At 38.4% G+C, this 21,538-nt stretch overlaps 1 protein-coding gene across 2 annotated transcripts in view; it reads right to left on the reverse strand.

Moving 5' to 3' along the window:
- F8 (coagulation factor VIII) overlaps positions 1-21,538 on the reverse strand; it is a 2,728,596-nt gene that overhangs the window by 2,285,906 nt on the left and 421,152 nt on the right. Inside the window, exon 1 of one of the 2 annotated variants that reach the window (XM_044057713.1) lies at positions 15,079-15,185. The exons of the other annotated variant lie outside the window; for it this stretch is intronic. The gene's annotated coding sequence lies outside the window, so the exon portion shown is untranslated. Of the gene's footprint in view, positions 1-15,078; positions 15,186-21,538 lie in introns of those variants that run through there. 2 annotated transcript variants of the gene reach the window in all.

Genomic DNA, 21,538 nt, shown 5'->3' on the forward strand with positions numbered 1-21,538 from the left:
AACCTCCTATGAACCTAGGAGAGGGCCTGTCACTAACCTCCTTTGAACTTAGGAGAGGGCCTATCACTAACCTCCTATGAACCTAGGAGATGGCCTATCACTATCCTCCTATGAACATAGGAGAGGTCTTGTCACTAAGCACCTATAATCCTAGAAGTGGGACTATCACTAACCTACTATGAATCTATGAGAGGGCCTTTCACTAACCTCCTATGAACCTAGGAGAGGGCCTGTCACTATCCTTCTATGAACCTGGGAGAGGGCCTGAGACTAACCTCCTATGAACCTATGAGAGGGCCTGTGACTAACCTCCTATGAACCTAGGAGAGGGCCTGTCACTAACCTCCTATGAACCTAGGAGAGGTCCTGTCACTAACCTCCTATGAACCTAGGAGAGGCCTTTCACTAACTTCCTATGAACCTAGGAGAGAACCTGTCACTACCCTCCAATGAACCTAGGAAATGGCCTATTACTAACCTTCTATGAACCTAGGAGAGGGCCTGTCACTAACCTCCTATGAACCTAGGAGAGTGCCTGTCACTAACCTCCTAAGAACCTAGGAGAGGGTCAGTCACTAACCTCCTATGAACATAGGAGATGGCCTATCTCAAACATCCTATGAAACTTCGAGAGGCCCTGTCATTACCCTCCTATGAACCTAGGAGAGGGCTTGTCACTAACCTCCTATGAACCTAGGAGAGAAAACAGAAAGAATGCTCGACAGTCAGTACAGTCACAAAGCCTTAACGCAGATTTATTATAAACAAAATTAAATAGCGTTTTCGCTACTGAAACCATGTAGCTTCTTCAGAGAGACTCGATGTCTTTAATTTAAGGCTCACAAACATTGAAAAGGGTAGCGGATTCACTGTACCCGCATCTACTGACAGCTGTGGAGTATCTGGATCTGACTCCACGGGTAACCGGAGAGCAGTTGCTGCTACGGAAAAGTGTTCTGAAAGCAATTCCGTGAGTAAGCTGCTAACACAGAACCCACGGACTACAACAAAATCTGCGAACACTATGATGCAAACACAGGACCGCTTTAGTGGGAATTCTCTTGAGGATTCCATACCGCCTGAACAAAAGCAAAGGTCCCAACGTGTTTCCAATAACGATACCACTGTTTTTCCCTTAGAAGAATCGTCTGCTACTAATCGAGGACAGCAAGGAGGGGCACTTATTGGCGTAACATCAGCCGTGGACTGGTTAAAGAATACAGGTGACTTTTTTTCCTTTTTACAACCACTGAATGATGAACCGCCGGTGCAGCTAACAGGGAACTCTAAGGGAGACGGATTTGACATTACAGCTAAGCTTAAAACACTGGATGCTAAAACGTTAAAAATACGTAAGCTTCAACTGGAAGTAGCTTACTTTAAACAATGCATATCCGAGAACATGATACCCAAGGGTTTAAGGAACAACTTCACACCCTCGGGTTTAATTATGGACAATGCTTTTCTCTTTGATTTAAAGGCGATGTTCCAGAAACAAGGGCTTGACCTTTTGGAACTCATTGTTAAATATTATTCTGCACACATTGATACTTTAAGTGCAGAAATCAACCAAATTGATGACGAGATTAGAATGTATGCAAATTTCAAAAAGTTCAAGTTTGATTACGAAAGCATTTTTGCCAGTATTGATAACTATATGGGAAAGCTAAAAAACCAAAAAACAAGGAAGTTGTTTAGGGACAGACAGGTTTACTCATCAAACACAGCTTACCCTAAATTAAGGAATTTAGAAATCCATGAGGATATTGTTACACCTGAGGATGATGAAGGCCAAGGGTTTACTAACGAGCTTTCAAACAAGACAAATTCCACAGATACTACAGGTAGCTGGAATGTTGTAAGGAGGAGTAATAGGAACAAAAATAAAGTAGGGGGACCTGATATTCAGCCCACGAATGGTAGTAATCCACCGAATAATGCCAAAAATGACAATCAGCATTTTTTAGGGAAGGGGCCCAACCAAGACAACAGGAAGAAGAACAAGAAATGGAAGAACTAATGACCGACACGGTACCCCTTGTGGTCCCCAATTCCCCAACTATTGTTAAGAATAGAAAAGGGGATTTCACCATTTATAATTTTTCATCACTCACTCTGGAACCAGAGTTAGTAGAGTTACTTTCTTTAGGTAACAATTTTGTTCCTTCCAAATACTTTGATGTTGTCAAAGTCCTGATTGACCTTAAGTGCTTTGTCAGGAAGCTTAATTTAAAACTATTATTTAACAACTCTAGTGATGAAGTTAGACAAGGTTTAAAGGTCCCAAGCACTTTTAATCCCCCTTTACACGTGGGCTTGCGCATTTTTGAAAATGCCTGTGAATTGGACATTAGGCATTTAGACAAAACTAAAGGGGCTAGAAAAAGCACATTCAACATCTCAAAGGAACAGTTACAGGCCTTGAACCAACTTAAAGATTTTTCGGTCAGGGTTATGAAACCCGATAAAGGTGGGGGCCTGGTTGTTTTTGAAAATAGCCTTTATAATGAAAAAATGTCTTTTATTTTGGACACACCTGCCTATTCTAATTCATCTATCAATGAAATGAACATTAACATCCACAGGATTAAGGGGTATTACAGGGACCTGTTTATTGAAGGAAGAATAGATCATGACACCTTCGAATACATTAACATCTCTCAACCTAGGACTCCTGTGATGTTTGGTATTCCCAAGATTCATAAGAATCTTGGGGATCCACCTATGAGGGCCTTGATTGATGGGAGATCCTCCATCACTTACCCATCAGCAAAATACATAGACTTTCTTTTAAATAAATACTTGGAACTCATTCCAAGTGTTTGCAAGGATTCCTGGAGCTTTCTATCTAGTATCAATAATATTGGATTTGACAACGCTTACAACTTTTTGACAGTCGACGTTGTCGACTTATACACCTCAATTCCACACTTGGAGGCTATTGAGTGGTTGGAGTTGTTGTTATTGGAATTAAAAGCTCCAAGAGATGAGATAAATAATGTCACAGAACTTTTAGACATAGTCTTGGCCTCCAACTTCTTTGTTTTTGGAAATGATTATTATATCCAAAAGCAAGGTGTAATGGCTCCCATGCGGAGCCATAGTAGCCAACCTGTTTATGGCACGCTGGGAGAGAGAGTTTGTTTTGAATCATCCAACATGGAAAGATAGAATTTGTCATTACACAAGATTTCTTGATGACATTTTTATCCTATTTAAGGGCAACGAAGAAGAGGCACAGTTGTTGATTAATTACTTTAACAACACTACTACATTCCTTAAGTTTACTTTTAAGTTTGACACCAGTGAGATAGAATACCTGGATGTCAAACTCAAAAAGGATACAGACAATCTTAGGTTTATTTCATCAATTTATCGTAAGGACACGTATATCAACTCATTTTTACACTACACAAGTGCCCACCCATACAAGTTAAAAAAAGCTATTATTAAAGGGCAACTGGTTAGGGCTGGGCGTATGTGTAGTGATTTCAAAGAATTTGAAAAAGAATGTACTGTGCTTACTGAATTCTTCTTAAATAGAGGTTATCCATCCTCAGTCATAGATGAATTAACCTTTGAAGTGACTAACAAAAGACGGAACGGGATTATTAGTCCCTTAATAACTGATAGAGAAATCACAAATTTGGGGGACCAACACCAGTTCACTGGCATGACAGTCATAAGATCTAGTCCTGTTTTAGTTGTTGAGCAACCTAGAATAGACTACACTTTGTCTTTCTCAACAGTATTCAACCTGAACTCAAAAGAAATAACAGAGATTATTGATAAGAATTGGTACTTTATTACTACCAATTCATTTTTGGTTGAGAAACTAGGTACAAAACCAAAGGTCACGTTTAGGAGAGGTAATAATTTAAAGGAACTATTACAATCAACTCCATCTGGTCAGGCCATACACAGAACAAAAGGGTGTTTTACCTGTGGATCATGCAATTGGTGCCATACTCTGCGGACTGGTAATTCATTCAGTATAGGTAGCAGCAAAAAATTCTTGATCAACTTTAGAATTACTTGTGACACCAAATCTATTATATATGTAGCTCTCTGTGTATTTTGTCCGGCATTTTATGTCGGAAAAACTGACAGGAAACTCAGAGAGCGCATATACCAGCACACTTATGCCATTAGGAACAATAAAACTGAAAATGCACTTGCAAAGCATGTGATATCAAACCCTGGGCATAATTTTGTTTTCATGGGTATTGATTGTAAACAAAAGTCAGTCAGGGGAGGACCTACTTCTCTTTTATTAGAGATTTTGGAATTACAATGGCAACTAAAATTAGATGCCTTTAATTTGCCAGGCTTAAATGAGAGCTGCAATATAGCCCCTGTGTTAAAATATAGGTCTTTCCTACGTTGATTATTTATTTACATGTGGTGACCTTCATTGTTGAAATTAAGACTGTTTATTTAAGGTGAAGTAGTTTTACAATGTACATAAAATATACATAATTTTATTTATATATATCTATGTATTGTTTTTTGTATTTAATGTTAACAAGGTTTAGTGTCAGTAGGTATACTACATATACAAGCATATACATTTTTATTTAATGTGGTTTTAAAGAAATTGTGGTTGGATTTTAAGGAAGTGATGTATTTTACGTATTCCAGCTGAATTGAATGAGGCCGGCTACAGTATAAATTGTAGTTGGCGCCTTTTTACTGTGTTTTAGCCTCTGAAGAAGCTACATGGTTTCAGTAGCGAAAACGCTATTTAATTTTGTTTATAATAAATCTGCGTTAAGGCTTTGTGACTGTACTGACTGTCGAGCATTCTTTCTGTTTTTTCCAAAGTGTGTCTTCACGGTTCTGCAAGTTTCTGATGAACCTAGGAGAGGGTTTGTCACTAACCTCCTATGAACCTAGGAGAGGGCCTGTCACTAATCTGCTATTAACCAAGGAGAGGGGCTGTCACTAACCTCCTATGAACCTAGGAGTGGGCCTATCACTAACCTCCTATAAACCAAAGAGTGGGCCTGTCACTAACTTCCTATGAAACTAGGAGCAGGACTGTCACTAACCTCCTATGGACCTAGGAGAGGGCCTGTCACCAACCCTCTATGAACCTAGGAGAGGGCCTGTCATGATCCACCTATGAACCTAGGAGAGGGCCTGTCACAATCCTCCTATGAACCCAGGAGAGGGCCTGTCACTAACCTCACATGAATCAAATAGAGTGTCTGTCACTAACCTCTTATGAACCTAGAAGAGGCCCTGTCACTAACCTCCTATGAAATAGGAGAGGGCCTGTCACTAACCTCCTATGAACCTAGGAAAGGGCTTGTCACTAACCTTCTATGAACCTAGGAGAAGGCCTGTCACTAACCTCCTATGAACCTAAGAGAGGGCCTGTCACTAACCTCCTATGAACATAGGAGATGGCCTATCACTAACCTCCTATGAAACTTCGACAGGCCCTGTCATTACCCTCCTATGAACCTAGGAGTGGGCATGTCACTAACCTCCTATGATCCTAGGAGAGGGCTTGTCATTAAAATCCTATGAACCTAGGAGAGGGCCTGTCACTAACCTCCTATGAACCTAGGAGAGGGCCTGTCATTAACCTTCTATGAACCAAGGATAGGGTCTGTCACTAACCTCCTATGAACCAATGAGAGGGCCTGTGACTAACCTCCTATCAAACTGGGAGAGGGCCTTTCACTTACATCCTATGAACCTATGAGAAGACCTGTCACTAACCTCTTATGAACCTAGGAGAGGGCCTGTCACTAACCTCCTATGAACTAGGAGAGAGCCTGTCACTAACCTCCGATAAACCTAGGAGAGGGCCTGTCACTAACCTCCTATGAACCTAGGAGAGGGGCTGTCACTAACTTCCTATGAACCTAGGAGATAGCCTATCATTAACCTCCTATGGACCTAGGATAGGGCCCATCAGTAACCTCCTATGAACATAGGAGAGGGCCTGTGACTAACCTCCTATGAACCTAGGAGAGGGCCTGTCACTAACCTCCTATGAACCTAGGAGAGGGTCTGTCACTAACCTCCTATGAACATAGGAGATGGCCTATCACTAACCTCCTATGGACCTTTGAGAGGCCCTGAAATTACCCTCCTATGAACCTAGGAGAGGGCCTGTCACTAACCTCTTATGATCCTAGGAGAGGGCCTGTCACTAACCTCCTATGAACCTAGGAGAGGGGCTGTTACTAACCTCCTATGAACCTAGGCAATAGCCTGTCACTAACCTCCTATGGACCTAGGAGAGGGCCCGTCACTAACCTCCTATGAACTTAGAAGATGGCCTAACACTAACCTCCTATGAACCTAGGAGAGGGCCTGTCACTAACCTCCTTTGAACCTAGGAGAGGGCCTATCACTAACTTCCTATGAACCTAGGAGATGGCCTATCACTATCCTCCTATGAACCTAGGAGAGGGCTTGTCACTAAGCACCTATAATCCTAGGAGTGGGACTATCACTAACCTACTATGAATCTAGGAGAGGGCCTGTCACTAACCTCCTATGATCCCAGGAGAGGGCCTGTCACTATCCTTCTATGAACCTGGGAGAGAGCCTGAGACTAACCTCCTATGAAACTAGGAGAGTTCCTATCACTAACCTCCTATGAACCTAGGAGAGGCCTGTCACTAACCTCCTATGAACCTAGGAGAGAGCCTGTCACTACTCTCCCATGAACCTAGGAGATAGCCTATCACTAACCTCCTATGAACCTAGCAGAGGGCCTGTCACTAACCTTCTATGAACCTAGGAGAGGGCCTGTCACTAACCTCCTATGAACCTAGGAGAGGGCCTGTCACTAACCTCCTATGAACCTAGGAGAGGGCCTGTCACTAATCTTCTATAAACCTAGGAGAGGGCCTGTCACTAACCTCCTATGAACCTAGGAGAGGGCCTGTCACTAAACTCCTATGAACCTAGGAGAGTGCCTGTCACTAACCTCCTATGAACCTAGGAGAGGGCCTGTCACTAACCTCCTATGAACCTAAGAGAGGGCCTGCCACTAAACCCCTGTGAACCTAGGAGAGTTCCTGTCACTAACCTCCTATGAACCTAGGAGAGGGCCTGTCACTAATCTTCTATGAACCTAGGAGAGGGCCTGTCACTAACCTCCTATGAACCTAGGAGAGGGTCTGTCACTAACCTCCTATGAACATAGGAGATGGCTTATCACTAACCTCTTATAGACCTTTTAGAGGCCCTGAAATTACCCTCTTATGAATCTAGGAGAGGGCCTGTCATTGACTTCCTATGATCCTAGGAGAGGGCCTGTCACTAACCTCCTATGAACCTAGGAGAGGGCCTGTTACTAACCTCCTATGAACCTAGGAGATGGCCTATCACTGACCTTCTTTTAAGATGGAAGAGGGTGTGTCACTATCCCTGTAACTCTACATGGTTAGATTTAGATAGGGGATAACAAGTTTCACAACTGTGACAGCTGTTGACCAGTCCATTTGCAATCGAGTAGCCAATACATGATATAAGATTAAGACTGCAAAATATTTCAGTAATACCAGCATGGGTGGGGGGGGGGGGGAGTATTGTCAAAAGCCTTGCCCAGGTGCAGATAAGCAGCATGCATGGAGTGACCACTATCCACAGCCTCTTTTCCAGGAAGCTTACTAGGTTCATTGGACATGATCTGCCCTTCACAAAAGCAAGTTGATTGGAGCCGCGTGCAACTTGTTATTATATGACTATATTCATCTCTAACTACAGTCAGTATGTCACTCAAGTTTGCAGCAAATCCTGTCAAAATATTAAAAGAACAAAAGAATAAGCCTATTATATCATTGAGCAAGGCATTCCGGTCATCTGGCCTAAACAAAATAGTGAAGAAAAATGTATTCAGATTCTGTGAATTTGCAACTTCTGTGGGTTATAATGCTATACGTTACCCACTAACTAAAGTTCATAAAAGAGACGACTGAAAGAAGGTCCTTAAAAAAATGTATACAGTATGTTAATTATATGACTCTGGAAATTAATTATTTTCTTATTTATAGAGACTATATAATAGAAAATGGAAAATGTTGTTGAACTTTCCTTTCTGTAATAATTTAATTTTCCTTAAGATTTTCCTACAAATTCAAATAATTCTTGTCACTAAGGTTCATAGGTGTTTACTAAGCTAATGGCCCTGGAGCCTTTACAAGCCTAGCCCAAAAACATTGCACAGGCACTGTGCCACCCTATGTTAGTTCAGTGCCCCTTTCCAGTAGAGCAACTGGAGTTATCCCTGGGGTGAACTTTGTTACCCATCCACCCATCAATATTTCTCTTGAAGAGGACCAGTGAGGTGTTCTGCTTGACATGAATGGGAAGCTTATTGCATAGTATGGGCAGTTTTTGTGGGATGAACCTGTCCCTCCAGCATGTTCTATTAATTGTGGTAATGAGGTTGTGATCTCTGAAATGTGTGGTCCGAGAGGATTGGGATTTCTTTAGGTGTAGCATTTCAAGTAGGATTGGGTCGGACATGGCTTTGTAAGTCAAGCAGAGATCGCCTCTTAGTAGATGATAAGACACTGAGAACAGGTGAAGTTTTTTTGAGTCTGACCATGTAGAACATGAGTTTAAGGCCTAGGATCCTTTTGTGAGGTACTTTTATGGCCTCTCCAGCTGTTGTAGGTGTCTGGTCAGGTACATGCCAAACGGGCATCATATCCAATGACTGGTCTAATGAGGGATGAGTAGACAGGGATGATGACCTCTATCTTCCTGGAAGCTAAATGTTTGGTTATAAGATGTGCCACGAAGGACTTTCTGACCACAGTGGCAATGTGGTGGTCAAAGGTGAGGTGGCTGTCGACCTGGGTACCCAGATCTCTTATGGCTCCTTCAGTGTTCAGTGGGCTCTTCAATGTGGTAATTGGTGGGAATTGAGTTTTTTCCAAACAGGATGATGACGCACTTTTTGGTATTAAGCTTCAAGCCACGGTTCCGACACCAGCCATTGGCCTCAGAGATGCCCTTTGTAGGATGTCTGCATCACTTCGGAAGTTGATAATGACTCCTACCTTGCAGTTATCAGTGAACTTGGTCAGCCAGAGTCCTTCTGTGTTGGCCTGGACGTCTGAAAGTAGATGCCAAACAGGAGATGGCCCAGGACCGAGCCCTGTGGGACTCCACCGTGACTGGTCGTCAGTCTGACTTGGAATCTGCAACTTTCACTCTGTGGGTCCTGTCTATAAGCCAATTTGCAACCAACCTAGTGATGTAAGGACTGCTGCCTAGCTTGGTGAGTTTATCAATGATATCTGATTGGGAATGGTATCAAAGGACTTGGCCAGGTTGAGGTAGGCTGTATGCACTGCCTTACCCTCATCCACAGCCTTGGTGACTACCTCAAAGAAGTCAACCAGGTTCAGCAGGCAGGATCTCCCCTTGACAAAGTCAAACTGTGTGGGGTCAAGAGTTTGGAGATTGCCTATGTCTTTGTTAAGCAGGTCCATGATGATGCACTCCATAGCTTTGCATACCAGACTCGTCAGGTTAATGGAGCAATAGTTCCCAGGGTCTGTAGTTGCTCTCCTTTATGGAGCAGGTTGATTGTAGTAGTGCACCCTTCATTAGGGACATAGCCTGAGGTAAGGCTGTGATTGAACAGGGCAGACAGATGTGGTGCCATTTCATTTTGTAGCCCATGTAGGATGCAGCCAGGGATATTATCAGGTCCCATGGAGGTTTTATTCTTGGCTTTGAACAATAAGGTTATCCGTTAGCATTTTTTCCTATTCCTTATGGCCATTATCTACCAACATGTCTGTTTATTATTGTTTTTAATAGCCTGCAGCTTTATTTCACATCTATATTTTGCTTATTGTCACTTTAGTCAGGTTTCTATATTTTATTTTTCTTGTTTTACCCATGACATAAGCAGGTGCAATTTTCATTTTTATTCCACTTTTTTCAATATTTGAAATTTAACATTGAATAAATAACTTAGCTAGTTGTCTTTACATACCTTAAAATCTTGTCTGACAACTTTGTTACTAATATTATAAACGAAAAGAAACTATCTTAACTTGCAACATTTACTGTATATAGTGTTGATAATATCTTGTTATTGTATTAAAGCCAACAACCTGTAATGTTATTACTGTTGCTGCAACTTTGTATCTCTATTTATCATGTACATGATGTGGAGCTTTTCTCCCTGGACATCCACTGAAAAAGGACCTGCATCCAGTCGGAATTTCCCGGTAAATAAATAAATAACATTCTTCTTTAAACCAAATGTTTAGAGTTTTTAATCTTTGCCTTCATAAATTGTTAATATTCATACTTTTAGGTTCAGCACAGTGTTTTGTTTTCATAGATTATCTTATTCAGGTCCATTTTTAGATCACTGCATTCTTTAATGATTCTTACATATTTGGTTATTTTGTAAAGTGCTTAGAAGATAATTTTCTTCTCTCCCCTGTGTTTACACTTTGTATTGCTGAACTTTTTTCTGGAACATTCTGTCTCTGATTCCTAAGTTTTTGATCTAATGGCAGTAGTTGAATATCACTAATTATCCTGCTGTCGAATCATTTGACAAATATTAAGTCATTAACAACCACCAAGTCAGATAATAAGTGTGACATTGATGACTGCTGGCAAGCTGGATCTTACTAACCTAGAAACTAAATACCATGATTAATCAACACTGAAACAAAAATGATGAGTGTGCTGTCGGCTTTTCAAGAATCACTGGCTTTAATAGGAAGAAGCAAATCCCACAACAAGTGCTGCTGGTGTGATTAATAGCACAGTGTGGTCAGTGCTGTCATTAATGTGATAAGGATTTACCTGCTGGAATTTAATCTATAACCAAAGCATACATCTTTAGATTATATGCGAGTCGTGCATTCTACAAATCATTATTGGCATTTCATTTTAATGCCGTATCATATTGCTATATTAATTTTAAAATGTCTGATCCATTTATTGTCTCTTTATTGATCTGCTCCTTACCTTAAGTAATTTGTAACATCCTTGCATGACTCGCTTTCAAAATTTAAATCCCATACCACCGATAACTTGCATGGTTTCATCAAAACGAAGTTTATAGAGCTCATTGGGTTGCTCCTAAAAGATGACTAGTCCTCATGGGGGGCTAGCCTCAGCATTGAAAAATAACCACAATGTTACATATTATGTGACTCAAAGAGCCTTTGTTAGCAGTGTATACAGTCATTCTGTTTGTTTTTGAGGTAGTTGCATGCCATGTAGTCATGTCACAAGTAGCATTACAAAATGTTCACATGTACTAGACAATTTACTGCATGACCTATGTGGCAGCTTTAATGCACCACTGGAACTGGTCCCTGAGCTTTAGAACTGTGAGCCCTTCAGCAGTAACTATTCAAACAGCACAGTAGATTTCATGACAAACTGTTACAGAATGCAGAAAATTCCACTTTATTGCTAGTCTGTACTCATTTATACAAGCTGATGCTAAGTAGCTGACATGCTTGAATATTAGTTAAGTGACCACACAGTTCCATAATTTAGAAAGCCTCTGCACTGCTGCATTTATCCCTTGAGCACTGAGGCCTTAGAAAACATTAACAGGGTGTGCACAAACATGTTCTAGTAGCCAACATTTTTCTTACTGGAAGTATTTCTGCTTCTTCCTAGCTTTTAAATAGTTTCAGTTTAATCCTTTTTACGCATTTGAGAAGCTCAGTACAGAGATGGTCCATGGAATGAGACCTGTTTGATTTCTTCCTGGAACTCTATCAGAAGTATTGAAATGCACAACATTCCACTGTTCAGCAAGGCAGCCTTACTAAGTCCACTTCTTTGACCTTAAAATCTTTGCTTCAGCACATTTCAGTATCCTTGAACGCTTGTGATAAGCAGAGGGAGAGGCTCAGGACAGAAAGCCCTATATAGACTCATCCTTCCCTGAACTTGCCTGTTCCGTGCCAAAGAGAAGACACATGTACCTTTCCGTACCACAACTTAATGACTTGCACTTCAGGAGAAGGTATAAGCCCTTGCAGTCCTATCCAGCTACATTTCATCTTGTACCTATTAGAGATGCTACCACCTACCATGCATATGGAGTTTCCTACCCGAGCCTCATGTGGGTCACATGACATGCCAAAGAGGTAACTGTTCCTCTATACATCTACTGGGCCATTTATAAAATAATTCATCTAGTCCTGTAACCTAGATTAACACTATCTGCTGCAAAAATTGAACAAAACAACCACTGGCACTTCAACCCAAAAGAACACAGGTTTAATAAGGTTAAGTGCTTTTCGCTCTATTATAGCAGACTTCCTCAGACAATTCAACAAAACAAACACTCTAATTAAACACGTCAGCTGTTGCCTTAAAAATCAATCAAGCAATCACATATAGACCTAAGGTGTCATTAGATACAAAGTACAAGGTATAAAAATGAAATAAAATAAACTAAGGTAGAATGAAACGAGTAGAAAAACGCCATCTTACTAGATTAAAACTGTTCTTATTGTTGTTGTACACATAATACTAATACCAAATACTAAATAAACATATTTACAAGTTGTATTAAATTATATAAGGAAAGGAAAAATAAATGTAGCTATCTAAACACTACATTCCAACCAAAACACATTGAATAGATACCTACAAAATGAACCCTAAGCAAACAAAGAAAATTCCTCTAACGTATTAAATTTCTCAGTTTTAAAATACATGCAATAGAGGTGACTTCATTCAACCCAGGAGGGTTATATAAGTTCAACGTAAATTGCCAGAGAAGCTCCTTTTTTTCTAACATTAAATGGTAAGGACCCCCTTTTATACTCACTGGTACTTGACTAATTACTTTGAAAAGGAAGTGGTGGGTAGGATATTCTGTACAATGTCTAGTTAAAGCATTAGGATTCATAATTAGAATGTTGGAATGTGTTTCTGTGTGGACTGGAGCAGGGTTCTAAAATATATAAGATGAATGGTTTTAATTAAAGTATTTCTGATGAAGTCTATGGTTCTATGGACGAAAACGTGTGGTATCTGCAGCGTTAAATAAAGAGTTTTGTGCACTAATTTTGTTGGGTGCAATCTCCGGTTTTTTTTTGCCTTGATATCTGGTTACTGGTTGCTTTTGGTGGAATTATACCAGGTTGTTTCATTTCCAGTTTTTGTAAACAATAGACTCAATATGTTTACTGTCACTATTAAAAGTGATGACCAAAGGATAACTAAATTCAAGCAAATTATCTTTCTTAGGTAAGCCATCCACCAACATATCCCCACAAGGGTTAAGTAGGCTAGAATTGTTTTCTGCATGGGGAACCACATACATACTGACTGGGAATCAAAAGGGGGATGTAAACCCCTTTCCATTTCTTGTCCATCACTTTGGCCATGAGAGAATGAAAGATCCAAGGGATATCCCCTGTTGACAAACATGTCCTTCAACCTATTCTTCCACAAACTCACTCCATACAGTAACCATCTTGGATGCTCTAACCAGTTGGCCCCTTCACCACCCCATGTTTCTGGTGTTGGGGTGGTTGCTGGTACAATGAAGTAAGCTGTTGGAATAATAGGTTTGCAATAAATTTTAGAAGAAATAGAAATCCTCTCACGGTCAAAAGTTAAGCAGATGTCAAGGTACTTGAGCTCACCAAGACCTAGTCTTCCCCCCTCGCAGGTTGCTTTCCTTTTCTTACTCTGCTTTCCTAGTCCTCCCTCCTGCTCTTTATCTCTAACACTAACCATGTTAACAAATGAATTAACAATCCCTCTCCTTTCCTAGTCCTCCTCCCACTCTTTATCTCTCTAACACTAACCATGTAACAAATGAATTAACAATCACCACTTTTCTAGTCCTCCTCCTGCTCTTTATCTCTCTAACACTAACTGTGTAACAAATGAATTAACAATCACCTCTCCTTTCCTAGTCCTCCCTCCTGCTCTTTATCTCTCTAACACTAACCGCTTAACAAATGAATTAACAATCACCTATCCTTTCCAAGTCCTCCCTCCCGCCTTTATCTCTCTAACACTAACCGCATAACAAATGAATTAACAATCACCTCTCTTCCTAGTTCTCCCTCCTGCTCTTTATCTCTAACACTAACTGTGTAACAAATGAATTAACAATCACCTCTCCTCCTAGTCCTCCTCTCGCTCTTTATCTCCCTAACACTAACCAGTAACAAATGAAGTAAGTCGCCTTCTAATCACTCTCCTCACTTCCTGTTTCTGGTAACATGATGCCTGTATACCACCTGTAATTGCCTCATACTAAACATCCTCACACTACTGCTGCAACACAAAAGCATTTGAAAACATAGTTATCCACAGACGACTATCCATGTGCAATTTTCTTTTTGCTTTCTTATTACTACCTGCCTGAATATAAGTATCTTATACGAAATGTATTTTACTGATATTTTAACTTGTACATAAAGAACAGCTGCTCATTTAATCTATTGTATATTTTTGTCCAATACTACAATCCTGTAATTTTATTGTATTTTGTATATAATTTCTGCAATTTTTGCTTAATTGTATTGTGGAGCTATTCTCCCTGGGCCTAAGCTGAAAAAGGGCACTAGCCCAGTTGGTCTATCACAGTCAACAAATGTCAAATAAATGAAGGGAGAAACAGAACTGATAGAAAAGCTATAGAATAAAAGGTGGAGAATGTAAAACTATTTTAGCAAAATTGCACAATATCTGTATTAGTGAAAAATCATGATTTGATTAATTACATGTTTTAAAAGTGGAATGGGATATAAATATGGTATATTTTATTAAGAGATCCTTACAAGTAACAGCCTTATCCACCACCATTCTTACAAGTATGTTCTTATCCAGATTAAATTACAAGCTGTTTTCTGTTAAATCACTAAGCTACATCCATTGAAAAGTCCATTTGCATGTATACACATCCACTAGTAAAGCACTGCCATCCTAACTCGAAACCCACAAAGTTGAAATAATTTATTAATTTTATTAAGTCACAGATATGTTATTTTATACAGTTAATGATATTTTAACTAACACACCATCAAAGGTTTCTGAAGTGACTAAAAGAAATATAATTGCTGTTGCTACATTACTTACCAGGCAAAGAGTTGTTTACATATCCATTTACAGAGTGTACTTTAGTTGGTAGCACAGCATTTGTGGTTTGAGTCCCCCTTTTCACTTCTGAGTGTATTGGGTACCAGCTCTTACTTTCATCAAATACTGAAAAAGCAGCACAAGTTCTTGCATAGCAGCTTGCTGTCCATCTCTGATCAGCACTCCTGAAATGGTGCAGAATGGAATAATTAGTAAAGACAGTAACAGCATGAAATGGAATAATCACTCTAGACAGTAACAGCATGAAATGGAATAATCAATGTACACAGTAACAGCATGAAATGGAAAATCAGTAAAGACAGTAACAGCATGAAATGTAATAATCATTCTAGACAGTAAAAGCATGAAATGGAATAGTAACAGCATGGAATGGAATAATCAGTAAAGACAGTAACAGCATGAAATGGAATAATCACTCTAGACAGTAACTGCATGAAATGGAATAATCAGTAAAGACAGTAACAGCATAAAATGGAAAAATCAGCCTAGACAGTAACAGCATGAAATGGAATAATAAGTCTAGACAGTAAACGCATGAAATGGAATAATCACTCTAGACAGTAACAGCGTGAAATGGACTAATCAGTCTAGACAGTAACAGCATGAAATGGAATAATCACTCCAGACAGTAACAGAATGAAATGGAATAATCACTCTAGACAGTAACAGCATGAACTGGAATAATCAGTGTAGACAGTAACAGCATGAAATGGAATAATCACTCTAGACAGTAACAGCATGAAATGGAATAATCACTCTAGACAGTAACAGCATGAAATGGAATAATCAGTCTAGACAGTAACAGCATGAAATGGAATAATCACTCTAGACAGCAACAGCATGAAATGTAATAATCACTCTAGACAGTAACAGCATGAAATGGAATAATCACTCTAGACAGCAACAGCATGAAATGGAATAATCATTCAAGAGAGTAACAGCTTGAAATGGAATAATCAGTCTAGACAGTAACAGCATGAAATGGAATAATCAGTCTAGACAGTAACAGCATGAAATGGAATAATTATTCAAGACAGTAAAAGCATGAAATGGAATAATCAGTCTCGAAAGTAACAGCATGAAATGGAATAATCAGTCTAGACAGGAACAGCATGAAATGGAATAATAAGTCTACACTGTAACAGCATGAAATGGAATAATCAGTAAAGACAGTAACAGGATGAAATGGAATAATCACTCTAGACAGTAAAAGCACGAAATGGAATAATCACTCTAGACAGTAACAGCATGGAATGGAATAATCAGTAAAGACAGTAACAGCATGAAATGGAATAATCACTCTAGACAGTAACAACATGAAAAGGAATAATCAGTAAAGACAGTAACAACATAAAATGGAATAATCAGTCTAGACAGTAACAGCACGAAATGGAATAATCATTCAAGACAGTAACAGCTTGAAATGGAATAATCAGTGTAGACAGTAACAGCATGAAATGGAATAATCACTCTAGACAGTAACAGCATGAAATGGAATAATCATTCTGGACAGTAACAGCATGAAATGGAATAATTATTGAAGACAGTAAGAGCATGAAATGGAATAATCAGTCTCGACAGTAACAGCATGAAATGGAATAATCAGTCTAGACAGGAACCGCATGAAATGGAATAATCAGTCTACACAGTAACAGCATGAAATGGAAAAATCACTCTAGACAGTAACAGCATGAAATTGAATAATCAGTCTAGACAGTAACATCATGAAATGGAATAATCAGTAAAGACAGCAACAGGATGAAATGGAATAATCACTCTAGACAGTAAAAGCACGAAATGGAATAATCACTCTAGACAGTAACAGCATGGAATGGAATAATCAGTAAAGACAGTAACAGCATGAAATGGAATAATCATTCAAGACAGTAACAGCTTGAAATGGAATAATCAGTCTACACAGTAACAGCATGAAATGGAATAATCAGTCTAGAGAGTAACAGCATGAAATGGAATAATCATTCTGGACAGTAACCGCATGAAATGGAATAATCACTCTAGACAGCAACAGCATGAAATGGGATAATCATTCAAGACAGTAACAGCTTGAAATGGAATAATCAGTCTAGACAGTAACAGCATGAAATGGAATAATCACTCTAGACAGTAACAGCATGAAATGGAATAATCACTCTGGACAGTAACAGCATGAAATGGAATAATTATTCAAGACAGTAACAGCATGAAATGGAATAATCAGTCTAGACTGTAACAGCATGAAATGGAATAATCACTCTAGACAGTAACATCATGAAATGAAATAATCAGTAAAGACAGTAACAGCATGAAATGGAATAATCACTCTAGACACTAACACCATGAAATGGAATAATCAGTCTAGACAGTAACAGTATGAAATGGAATAATCAGTCTAGACAGCAACAGCATGAAATGGAATAATCACTCTAGACAGTAACAGCATGAAATGGAATAATCACTCTACACAGTAACAGCATGAAATGGAATAATCACTCTAGACAGTAACAGCATGAAATGGAATAATCAGTCTAGACAGTAACAGCATGAAATGGAATAATCACTCTAGACAGCAACAGCATGAAATGTAATAATCAATCAAGACAGTAACAGCATGAAATGGAATAATCACTCTAGACAGCAACAGCATGAAATGGAATAATCACTCTAGACAGTAACAGCATGAAATGGAATAATCATTCTGGACAGTAACAGCATGAAATGGAATAATTATTCAAGACAGTAACAGCATGAAATGGAATAATCAGTCTAGACTGTAACAGCATGAAATGGAATAATCAGTCTAGACAGGAACAGCATGAAATGGAATAATCACTCAAGACAGTAACAGCATGAAATTGAATAATCACTCTAGACAGCAACAGCATGAAATGGAATAATCACTCTAGACAGTAACAGCATGAAATTAAATAATCACTCTAGACAGCAACAGCATGAAATTGAATAATCAGTCTAGACAGTAACATCATGAAATGGAATAATCAGTAAAGACAGTAACAGGATGAAATGGAATAATCACTCTAGACAGTAACAGCATGAAATTGAATAATCAGTCTAGACAGTAACATCATGAAATGGAATAATCAGTAAAGACAGTAACAGGATGAAATGAAATAATCACTCTAGACAGTAAAAGCAAGAAATGGAATAATAACTCTAGACAGTAACAGCATGGAATGGAATAATCACTCTAGACAGTAACAGCATGAAAAGGAATAATCAGTAAAGACAGTAACAGCATAAAATGGAATAATCAGTCTAGACAGTAACAGCATGAAATGGAATAATTAGTCTAGAAAGTAACAGCATGAAATGGAATAATCACTCTAGACAGTAACAGTGTGAAATAGACTAATCAGTCTAGACAGTAACAGCATGAAATGGAATAATCAGTCTAGACAGTAACAGCATGAAATGGAATAATCACTCTAGACAGCAACAGCATGAAATGTAATAATCACTCTAGACAGTAACAGCATGAAATGGAATAATCATTCAAGAGAGTAACAGCTTGAAATGGAATAATCATTCTAGACAGTAACAGCATGAAATGGAATAATCAGTCTAGACAGTAACAGCATGAAATGGAATAATCATTCTGGACAGTAACCGCATGAAATGGAATAATCACTCTAGACAGCAACAGCATGAAATGGAATAATCATTCAAGACAGTAACAGCTTGAAATGGAATAATCAGTCTAGACAGTAACAGCATGAAATGGAATAATCACTCTAGACAGTAACAGCATGAAATGGAATAATCATTCTGGACAGTAACAGCATGAAATGGAATAATTATTCAAGACAGTAACAGCATGAAATGGAATAATCAGTCTAGACAGTAACAGCATGAAATGGAATAATCAGTCTAGACAGTAACAGTATGAAATGGAATAATCAGTCTAGACAGTAACAGCATGAAATGGAATAATCACTCTACACAGTAACAACATGAAATGGAATAATCACTCTAGACAGTAACAGCATGAAATGGAATAATCATTCAAGACAGTAACAGCATGAAATGGAATAATCAGTCTAGACAGTAACAGCATGAAATGGAATAATCAGTCTAGACAGTAACAGCATGGAATGGAATAATCAGTCTAGACAGTAACAGCATGAAATGGAATAATCACTCAAGACAGCATGAAATGGAATAATCAGTCTAGACAGTAACATCATGAAATGGAATAATCAGTAAAGACAGTAACAGCATGAAATGGAATAATCAGTAAAAACATTAACAGCATGAAATGGAATAATCACTCTAGACAGTAACAGCATGAAATGGAATAATCACTCAAGACAGCATGAAATGGAATAATCAGTCTAGACAGTAACATCATGAAATGGAATAATCAGTAAAGACAGTAACATCATGAAATGGAATAATCAGTAAAAACATTAACAGCATGAAATGGAATAATCAGTCTAGACAGTAACTTCATGAAATGGAATAATCAATAAAGACAGTAACAGCATGAAATGGAGTAATCACTATAGACAGTAACAGCATGAAATGGAATAGTCACCCTAGATAGTAACAGCATGAAATGGAATAATGACTCTAGACAGTAACAGCATGAAATGGAATAATCATTCAAGACAGTAACAGCATGAAATGGAATAATCAGTCTAGACAGTAACTTCATGAAATGGAATAATCAGTAAAGACAGTAACAGCATGAAATGGAATAATCACTCTAGACAGTAACAGCATGAAATGGAATAATCACCCTAGATAGTAACAGCATGAAATGGAATAATGACTCTAGACAGTAACAGCATGAAATGGAATAATCACTCTAGACAGTAACAGCGTGAAATGGAATAATCAGTCTAGACAGTAACATCATGAAATGGAATAATCACTCTAGGCAGTAACAACATGAAATGGAATAATCACTCTAGACAGTAACAGAATTAAATTGAATAATCACTCTAGAGAGCAACAGCATGAAATGGAATAATCACTCTAGACAGTAACAGCATGAAATGGAATAATCACTCTAGACAGTAAAAGCATGAAATGGAATAATCACTCTAGACAGTAACAGAATGAATTGGAATAATCACTCGAGACAGTAACAGCATTAAATGGAATAATTAGTCTAGGCAGTAACAGCATGAAATGGAATAATCATTCAAGACAGTACCAGCATGAAATGGAATAATCAGTATAGACAGTAACAGCATGAAATGGAATAATCACATAAGACAGTAACAGCATGAAATTGAATAATCAGTCGAGACAGTAACATCATGAAATGGAATAATCAGTAAAGACAGTAACAGGATGAAATGGAATAATCACTCTAGACAGTAACAGCATGAAGTGGAATAATCACTCTAGACAGTAACAGCAAGAAATGGAATAATCACTCTAGACAGTAACAGCATGAAATGGAATAATCAGTCTAGACAGTAACAGCATGAAATGGAATAATCACTCTAGACAGTAACAGCATGAAATGGAATAATCTGTCTAGACAGTAACAGCATAAATGGAATAATCACTCTAGACAGTAACAGCATGAAATGCAATAATCACTCTAGACAGTAACAGCATGAAATGGAATAATCACTCTAGACAGTAACATCATGAAATCGAATAATCACTCTAGACAGTAACAGCATGAAATTGAATAATCACTCTAGACAGTAACAGCATGAAATGGAATAATCAGTCTAGACAATAACATCATAAATGGAATAATCACTCTAGAAAGCAACAGCATGAAATGTAATCATCACTCTAGACAGTAACAGCATGAAATGGAATAATCTCTCTAGACCGTACCAGCTTGAAATGGAATAATCAGTCTAGGCAATAACAGCATGAAATGGAATAATCATTCATGACAGTAACAGCATGAAATGGAACAATCAGTCTAATAGTAAAAGCATGAAATGGAATAATCACTCTAGACAGTAACAGCTTGAAATGGAAGAATCAGTCTAATAGTAAAAGCATGAAATGGAATAATCACTCTAGACAGTAACAGCTTGAAATGGAAGAATCAGTCTAGACAGTAACAGCATGAACTGGAATAATAACTCTAGACAGTAACAGCATGAAATGGAATAATCATTCAAGACAGTAACAGCATGAAATGGAAAAGTCACTCTACACAGTAACAGCATGAAATGGAATAATCAGTCTAGACAGTAACAGCATGAAATGGAATAATCAGTCTAAACAGTAACAGCATGAAATGGAATAATCAGTCTAGACAGTAACATCATGAAATGGAATAATCAGTAAAGACAGTAACAGCATGAAATGGAATAATCACTCTTGACAGTAACAGCATGAAATGGAATAATTACTCTAGACAGTAACAGTATGAAATGGAATAATCAGTAAATACAGTAACAACATGAAATGGAATAATCACTCTAGACAGTAACAGCATGCA

Source organism: Protopterus annectens, chromosome 15.part0, assembly GCF_019279795.1.
Source record: "Protopterus annectens isolate FY-2018-M chromosome 15.part0, PAN1.0, whole genome shotgun sequence".
NCBI lineage: Eukaryota > Metazoa > Chordata > Ceratodontiformes > Protopteridae > Protopterus > Protopterus annectens.